Source organism: Pelecanus crispus, chromosome 4, assembly GCF_030463565.1.
Source record: "Pelecanus crispus isolate bPelCri1 chromosome 4, bPelCri1.pri, whole genome shotgun sequence".
NCBI classification, from domain to species: Eukaryota; Metazoa; Chordata; class Aves; order Pelecaniformes; family Pelecanidae; genus Pelecanus; species Pelecanus crispus.
In genome coordinates this window covers 87,229,255-87,236,592 of record NC_134646.1, presented here as the reverse complement: position 1 = coordinate 87,236,592, position 7,338 = coordinate 87,229,255, and positions in this window count along the sequence as shown.

Sequence of the window (7,338 nt, the reverse complement as noted above, 5' to 3'; positions counted from 1 at the left end):
GCGGGTGCAGCTCAAATCCCCAAATGGTTTAAAACCAACAACCCCCCCCCCCCCCCCCCCCAAAGCAAACAGCCACGCGTGTATCCGTGCCCGGGTGGGCGTGCGGAGGCGGCTCCGCGGAGTGCTGCGGGGTCCCGGGTGGGGGGGGGCAGCGCGCGCCCGCCGCCCCTATTTATGTTCGAAAAATAACAGGGAGCGGCGCGGCGCGAGCCAATGGGGCGGCCCCGGCCGGCCCCGCGGGGCAGGGCCACGGCCACGGCGCGGGGGGGGCGGAGCGGTCCATGGGGGGGGGCGGGGGGGTGCGGGGCTGGGCGGGGAATGGGGCTGGGGGGCACGGGGGGGCACAGCCGGGGGGGACATGGCTAGGGGGCACGGGGGGATATGGCGGGGGGGGGACATGGCTGGGGGGGACATGGGGGGGGCACGGGGGGATATGGCGGGGGGGGACATGGCTGGGGGACGGGGGGGGGGACATGGCGGGACATGGCTGGGGGGCACGGGGGGATATGGCGGGGGGGGACATGGCTGGGGGGACAAGGGGGACATGGCTGGGGGGCACGGGGGGATATGGCGGGGGGGGACATGGCTGGGGGGGACGGGGGGGCATGGCTGGGGGGGACATGGGGGGGGCACGGGGGGATATGGCGGGGGGGACATGGCTGGGGGGGACGGGGGGGACATGGCGGGACATGGCTGGGGGGCACGGGGGGATATGGCGGGGGGGACATGGCTGGGGGGCACGGGGGGGCACAAGGGGACATGGCTGGGGGGCACGGGGGGATATGGCGGGGGGGACATGGCTGGGGGGCATGGGGGGGCACAAGGGGACATGGCTGGGGGGCACGGGGGGGCACAAGGGGACATGGCTGGGGGGGACAAGGGGGACATGGCTGGGGGGCACGGGGGGATATGGCGGGGGGGGACATGGCTGGGGGGACGGGGGGGACATGGCGGGACATGGCTGGGGGGCACGGGGGGATATGGCGGGGGGGACATGGCTGGGGGGCACGGGGGGGCACAAGGGGACATGGCTGGGGGGCACGGGGGGCACGGGGGACATGGCTGGGGGGCACAGGAGGGGTATGGTGGGGGGGGACATGGCGGGGAGGGACATGGCTGGGGGGGACGGGGGGACATGGCAGATATGGCGGGGGTGGACATGGCTGGGGGGCACGGGGGGGACATGGTGGGGGGGCACATGGCTGTGGGGCACAGGGGGGCACAAGGGGACATGGCTGGGGAGCACGGGGGATATGGCGGGAGGGGTATGGCTGGGGGGCACAGGGGGGCACAAGGGGACATGGCTGGGGGGCACAGGGGGGACATGGCGGGGGGGGACATGGCTGTGGGGCACAGGGGAGCACAAGGGGACATGGCTGGGGGGCACAGGGGAGCACAAGGGGACATGTCTGGGGGGCATAGGAGGGGTATGGTGGGGGGGGGACATGGCTGGGGGTCACAAGGGGGCACAAGGGGACATGGCTGGGGGGCACAGGGCAGCACAAGGGGACATGGCTGGGGGGCACAGGAGGGGTATGGTGGGGGGGGACATGGCTGGGGGTCACAAGGGGGCACAAGGGGACATGGCTGGGGGCACAGGGCAGCACAAGGGGACATGGCTGGGGGGCACAGGAGGGGTATGGTGGGGGGGGACATGGCTGGGGGTCACAAGGGGGCACAAGGGGACATGGCTGGGGGCACAGGGCAGCACAAGGGGACATGGCTGGGGGGCACAGGAGGGGTATGGTGGGGGGGACATGGCTGGGGGCGACAGAGGGGCACAAGGGGACATGGCTGGGGGGCACAGGGGGGCACAAGGGGACATGGCTGCGGGGCACAGGGGGACATGGCTGGGGTGGGATGGGGCTGGGGGGCTTGGGGAGGCACAGCGGGAGGGGCCATGGCTGGGGGGGGACATGTCTGGGGGGCACAGGGGTGCATGGTGGACATGGCTGGGGGGACAGGGCTGCGTGGGGAACGTGGCTGGGGGGGCATGGGGGGACATGGTGGATATGGCTGAGGGGGTCATGGCTGGGGGGCACAGGGGGACATGGCTGGGGGGAACGGGGGGGCACAGGGGGACATGGCTGTGGGGGGGACGGGGCTGGGGGGGACATGGCTGGGGGGAACGGGGGGGCACAGGGGGACATGGCTGGGGGGCACAGCCAACGGGGGGACAGGGGGGTGACGGGGCTGGGGGGCACAGGGGGACATGGCAGATGTGGCCGGGGGGGACACATGGCTTGGGGGCATGGGGCATGGGGGGGCATGGCTGGGGGGGACAGCCGGGGGGGGGGCAGGGAGGGAGGCACGGCCGGGGGGTGCATGGGGGGCGTGTGCATGGCTGGGGGGGACAGGGGGACAGGGCCTGGGGGGTGCATGGAGGGGTGCATGGCTGGGGGGGCATGGCGGGGCCACGAGTGGGAGGGGACATGGATGCGGCCCTGGGGGGTCCCAGCATTCGGACACAGGCCCCTCCTGGCCCCCCCTGCCACGTGCCAGCCCCAGGGCCCGGAGCGGGTGCTGAGGGGTCCTGGGGGGTCCTGGGAGGTGCTGGGGGGTGCTGGGCTCAGCCCCACTGTGAGCAGGGCTCAGACTGGGGGCCAACCCCGCATTGGGAAGGGGGCCACGCTGTGCCCCCCCAGACCCAGGGAAAAAGCCAGAAAGTCAAAATACTGTTTCGCACACGGCCGGGCTCCCCAGGCCGCACGGACCGGGGCCACCGCTGCCCCTTGCCCCCCTGTCCCCCCCCGGGGTCCCGCCTGGGTGCCCTCCGCTCCTCCCGGCTTAAGACACCCACGGGTGCCAACGCCACGGGCCGCCGTGCAGCACCGGGTGCTGCCTGAACCCCAAATTTCTTTGCTCTGAGCCCCTGCCCGCTCCCCCCCCGCCCCGGGCATGGACCTCCGGCCAGCCCCCCACCCGCAGACCTCTGCCCGGGGAGGGGTTCCGCAGCCCAGGCGGGGGCTTTCTGATGGAAAACCGGGCAGGAACGCGCTGGGCGGCTGCAACCTGGGTGGCCGTCCCGGCCTGTCACCCATTGTCCCCAGCCCCATTCTTTCCTTTCAGAGGAGGAAAAAAAAAGAAAAAAAAATAAAATAAAATAGAGGAGGGGGTGGTCAGGGTGGAGACCCCCTCCCCAACCGGGGCAGGGGTAGGCAAGGGGGCAGCGCTCCCGGCTGGGGGGGTGTTCGTTCCTGCTGGCTCCCGTGACACCCCCGTACCCAGCAGATCCGGCTCTCCCGGAGCGAATGCGGGGCATGGGGGTCCCACATCCCCCCCCCCCCAACCCTGGGGATGCCGGGCACGTCCCAGTGCAGCAGCGGGGTTGGGGATCGCTGCTGCCGTGGCCTGGGGGTCCCCGGGGTGTGGGGCTGGAGGAGCAGGGCTGCAGCACCCCGGGGTGCCCCGAGGAGGAGGATGGGTGACCCCGGGGGGGGGCTTCCCGGTCCCCCAGCACTCCTGGGGGGTGCGGGAAGTCCTCCCTGGCCACCAAGGGCTTTAATTGCTTCCAGCCATACAAAACTGGGCTGGGGGCTGGGGGTCGGGGGAGACCCGGCTCCGGTGGCCGCCCCAAGCCCGTGCTGGGGGTCCCGGGGAGGGAAGAGGGGTCCCCAGCCAGCCTGGCCGCACGGGGGGAGCCTCACGGAGGGTTTTGGGGAGTGGGGCTGCAAAGGGGAAAGTGGGACGGGGGCCTGGCAGGGTGCAAGGGGGTGCAGAGCCCCTTGCCCGCAGCAGCACCCGCACAAGCCCCGTCTGCTCCACTCCGTGGTGGGGTGCTGGGGGGGTCCCCCAACAGCCCCCCCAGCCCCCCGGGGTGCCGCTGCTGGCCACGGTGCCGGGGCTGAAGCCGGGGCATGGGGCGCGGGCTGGGGGGCTTTGGGGGCTGGAGGAGGCTGGCTCGCTTTAATGGCTGCACAGCGAGAGCTGCCATAAAGATTACTCTAATTAACGAGGACGGGGTGGGGGGGCTGATCCCCTTCAGGAAATAATCCCACAAGCGTCCCCTTTTCCCTCCGGTTTCCCTCCCAGCCTGGCTGTTCTGGGCAGGGATTTGCACCAAAAACGCCGACATCTTCCACGAGAGCTTTCGCCCGGCCACGGAAAATTTGTTTTCTGCCTGTAAGAGGCTTTAATGGCAAAGCATGCCCATTCCAGCTGTTTTTTTTTCCCAATTCTTTGTAGCTGTGGCTGGTTATTTGCAGGGGGGCCGTGCTGCCATGCACGGGGTGGCCGCGGCAGGACCCCGGTGCTCTCGGTGCTGGCCCCGGGGATGCAGGGAAGCGGGAGCCTTGTGTCGGTCCCCGGGGTCCCTGGGGTCCCGCGTGGCAGCTCGTGGCCGGTGTCACTGTGAGCATTGCAAAGCCACGGGCCCCAGCGGGGAAATGCGGCGGCTCTGGGGGGAGGATTGCGGCTGAACAACGGCGCAGGCGGCGAGCGGGGGGGGGGTCACCCATCTCCCAAACCACGCGGCGTGCGGGGGTCCGGGATGCCTTAGCACCAAAATACAGGATTTGAGAGATTGTAAAGACTTTGGACGTCGGTGAGCTGGAAGAATGGAGGAGGAGGATGGTGGCAGGGAGATGCTGAGGGGGGTGGCAGCGGTGGTGGCACAGGACGTGGCTTTGCTGGCACCGCCGGAACCCACAGCTGCGGAGGAGGCTCTGGCTGAGGCTGCAGTTTCGGCAGCTGAGGCCGAAGGGTCCTGGGGTTCCCGGAGCAAAACCTCCCCACCCTTGAAGCATCCTCGGCGGCGGCGGGGAGGAAGCTGCGGGGAGGCAAAAGCAGCGTCTCTGCCCCCCCTCCCCGCCCTTTTCCTGTTTTGCTGCTTTCTGCTCCGCGCACCCAGGGCAGGCTGCGGCTGCCACCCGCTCCTCGGGGCCTGGGCACGGTGTTTGCCGCCATGAACCCTGCCCCGCTGTGGAGAGGGGGTTTCTGGTTCAACAGGCTGAGTTTGGTTCTGGTTTGGCCAAAAATAAACCCTTCCAGGCCGCTTTTATCTTCAGTGAGAAGCAAATTGGGAGCGAAACCCCGTCAGCCGCCTCCTTGCTCAGCTGCTGTGGGCAGAAGAGGGACAGGGTGGGGAAACTGAGGCACGCATCCTCCTGGGTCTGGGCCTTGCCGTGCCAAGGGAGCAGCAGGCACCGAGCAGCTGGTGATGGCAGATAAACCACCCCATCGTTGGGAGCCGTCCCCACGCTGTCCCTGTCCCACCTCGCTGGGGACCGACCCACGGACGGGGCTTATCGGCGTCCCCAGCGTCTCATTCACCCCCGGTATCGCTGCCCGCAGTGCCGTAATCTGCCCATTCCTGGCCGTGTGCCCCGGCGGCGGAGCGGCACCCCAGGGTGCCCGAGCCGCGGCATCGTCCCTGCGCCTCCCGGCTTGGTCCGTGCCACGCTTTCAGCCAGCTCCTCTGCTCGGCTTCGCAGCATGGCTGCAGGGAGCTGCGGCCAGCAGCCTGGAGCCATGCGTGGCCCTGGGAGGGAGCCGGGCCTGTGGGCTACCATGGGGGGCAACCGTGGTGCCGATGTCCCGGGGAGTCCTCGCTGCCCACCCACAAACATGGCTGGTTCTACTGGTACCCCTGTGCCAGGGAGGGATGGCTGTCCTGATGGTATTTGGGGGAAGTGTCTATCCCAGCTAAGATGTCCATCCCAGAGAAGCGTCCGTCCCAGCTGAGATGTTTGTTCATCCCCACTATGGTGTCCATCCCACCTACGGTGCTCATCCCAGCTAAGATATCGTTCTCCACTAAGATGTCCATCCCAGCTGTGGTGTCCATCCTAGCTAAGATGTCCATCCCATCTAAGATGTCCGTCCTAGCTGTGGTGTCCATTCTATCTAAGATGTCCATCCCAGCTAAGATGTCCTTCTCCACTAAGATGTTTGTCCCAGCTGTGGTGTCCATCCCAGTTAAGATGTCCATCCCAGCTAAGATGTCGTCCTAGCTAAGATGTCCGTCCCACCTAAGATGTCCATCCTAGCTAAGATGTCCGTCCCAGCTATGGTGTCCATCCCAGCTAAGATGTCCTTCTCCACTAAGATGTTTGTCCTAGCTGTGGTGTCCACCCCAGTTAAGATGTCCGTCCCAGCTAAGATGTCTGTCCTAGCTGTGGTGTCCATTCCAACTATGATGTCCTTCTCCACTAAGATGTCCGTCCTACCTGTGGTATCCATCCTAGCTAAGATGTCCGTCCCACATAAGATGTCCATCCTAGCTAAGATGTTCATCCCAGCTAAGATGTCTGTCCCAGCTGTGGTGTCCATCCCAGCTAAGATGTCCATCCCAGCTAAGATGTCCATCCCATCTATGGTGACCCCCCAGGGAAAGGTCCATCCCAGCTAAGATGTCCATCCCAGCTAAGATGTCCATCCCAGCTAAGATGTAAGGAGAAGGTTCTTCACGGAGAGGGCGGTTGGTCACTGGAACGGGCTCCCCAGGGAAGTGGTCCCGGCACGGAGCCTGTCAGAGTTCAAGGAGCGTCTGGACGACGCTCTCGGTCATACGGTTTGGTGTTGGGTGGTCCTGTGAGGAGCAGGGAGTTGGACTTGATGGTCCAAGGGGGATGATGAAAGGGGGCCGATAGGAAGGATGGGGGCCATCTTTTTAGCAAGGCATGTTGTGACAGGACAAGGGGTAATGGATTTAAACTGAAGAAGAATAGATTTAGACTGGATATAAGGAAGAAATTTTTGACACTGAGGGTGGTGAGGCACTGGAAGGGGTTGCCCAGAGGTGGTGGATGCCCCATCCCTGGAACCATCCCAGGCCAGGCTGGACGGGGCTCTGAGCACCCTGCTCTGGTTAAAGCTGTCCCTGGCACTGCAGGGGCTGGGCTGGGTGGGCTCTAAGGGTCCCTTCCCACCCAAACTGTTCCATGATCCCGTCAGTCTGTGATCCTTTGGGTCCCTCCCAACTCGAGACACTCCATGACTCTAGGATCCTGTGTCCGTCCCAGCTGTGGTGCCCATCCCAGAGGACCCCCCCCTTGCTCTCAGCCCCCCAGGTCCCCTTTTCCAGGACCCCCAGCTACCCCCAACTTGCTCAGAGCCCCCCAGACCCCATTGCTCAGGACCCCCAGAGACACCCCCCCCTTGCTCTGAGCCCCCCAGACCCCCAGTCCCCCATTGCTCAGGACCCTCAGCCCCTCCCATTGCTCTGAGCCCCCCAGACCCTCAGGCCCCCATTGCCCAGGCCCCCCCCATTGCTCAGGACCCCCAGAGATGCCTCCCTTCCTCTGAGCCCCCTCCAGACCCCCATCGCCCAGGCCCCCCATTGCTCAGGACCCCCAGAGACCCTCCCCTTGCTCTGAGCCCCCCAGACCCCCAGTCCCC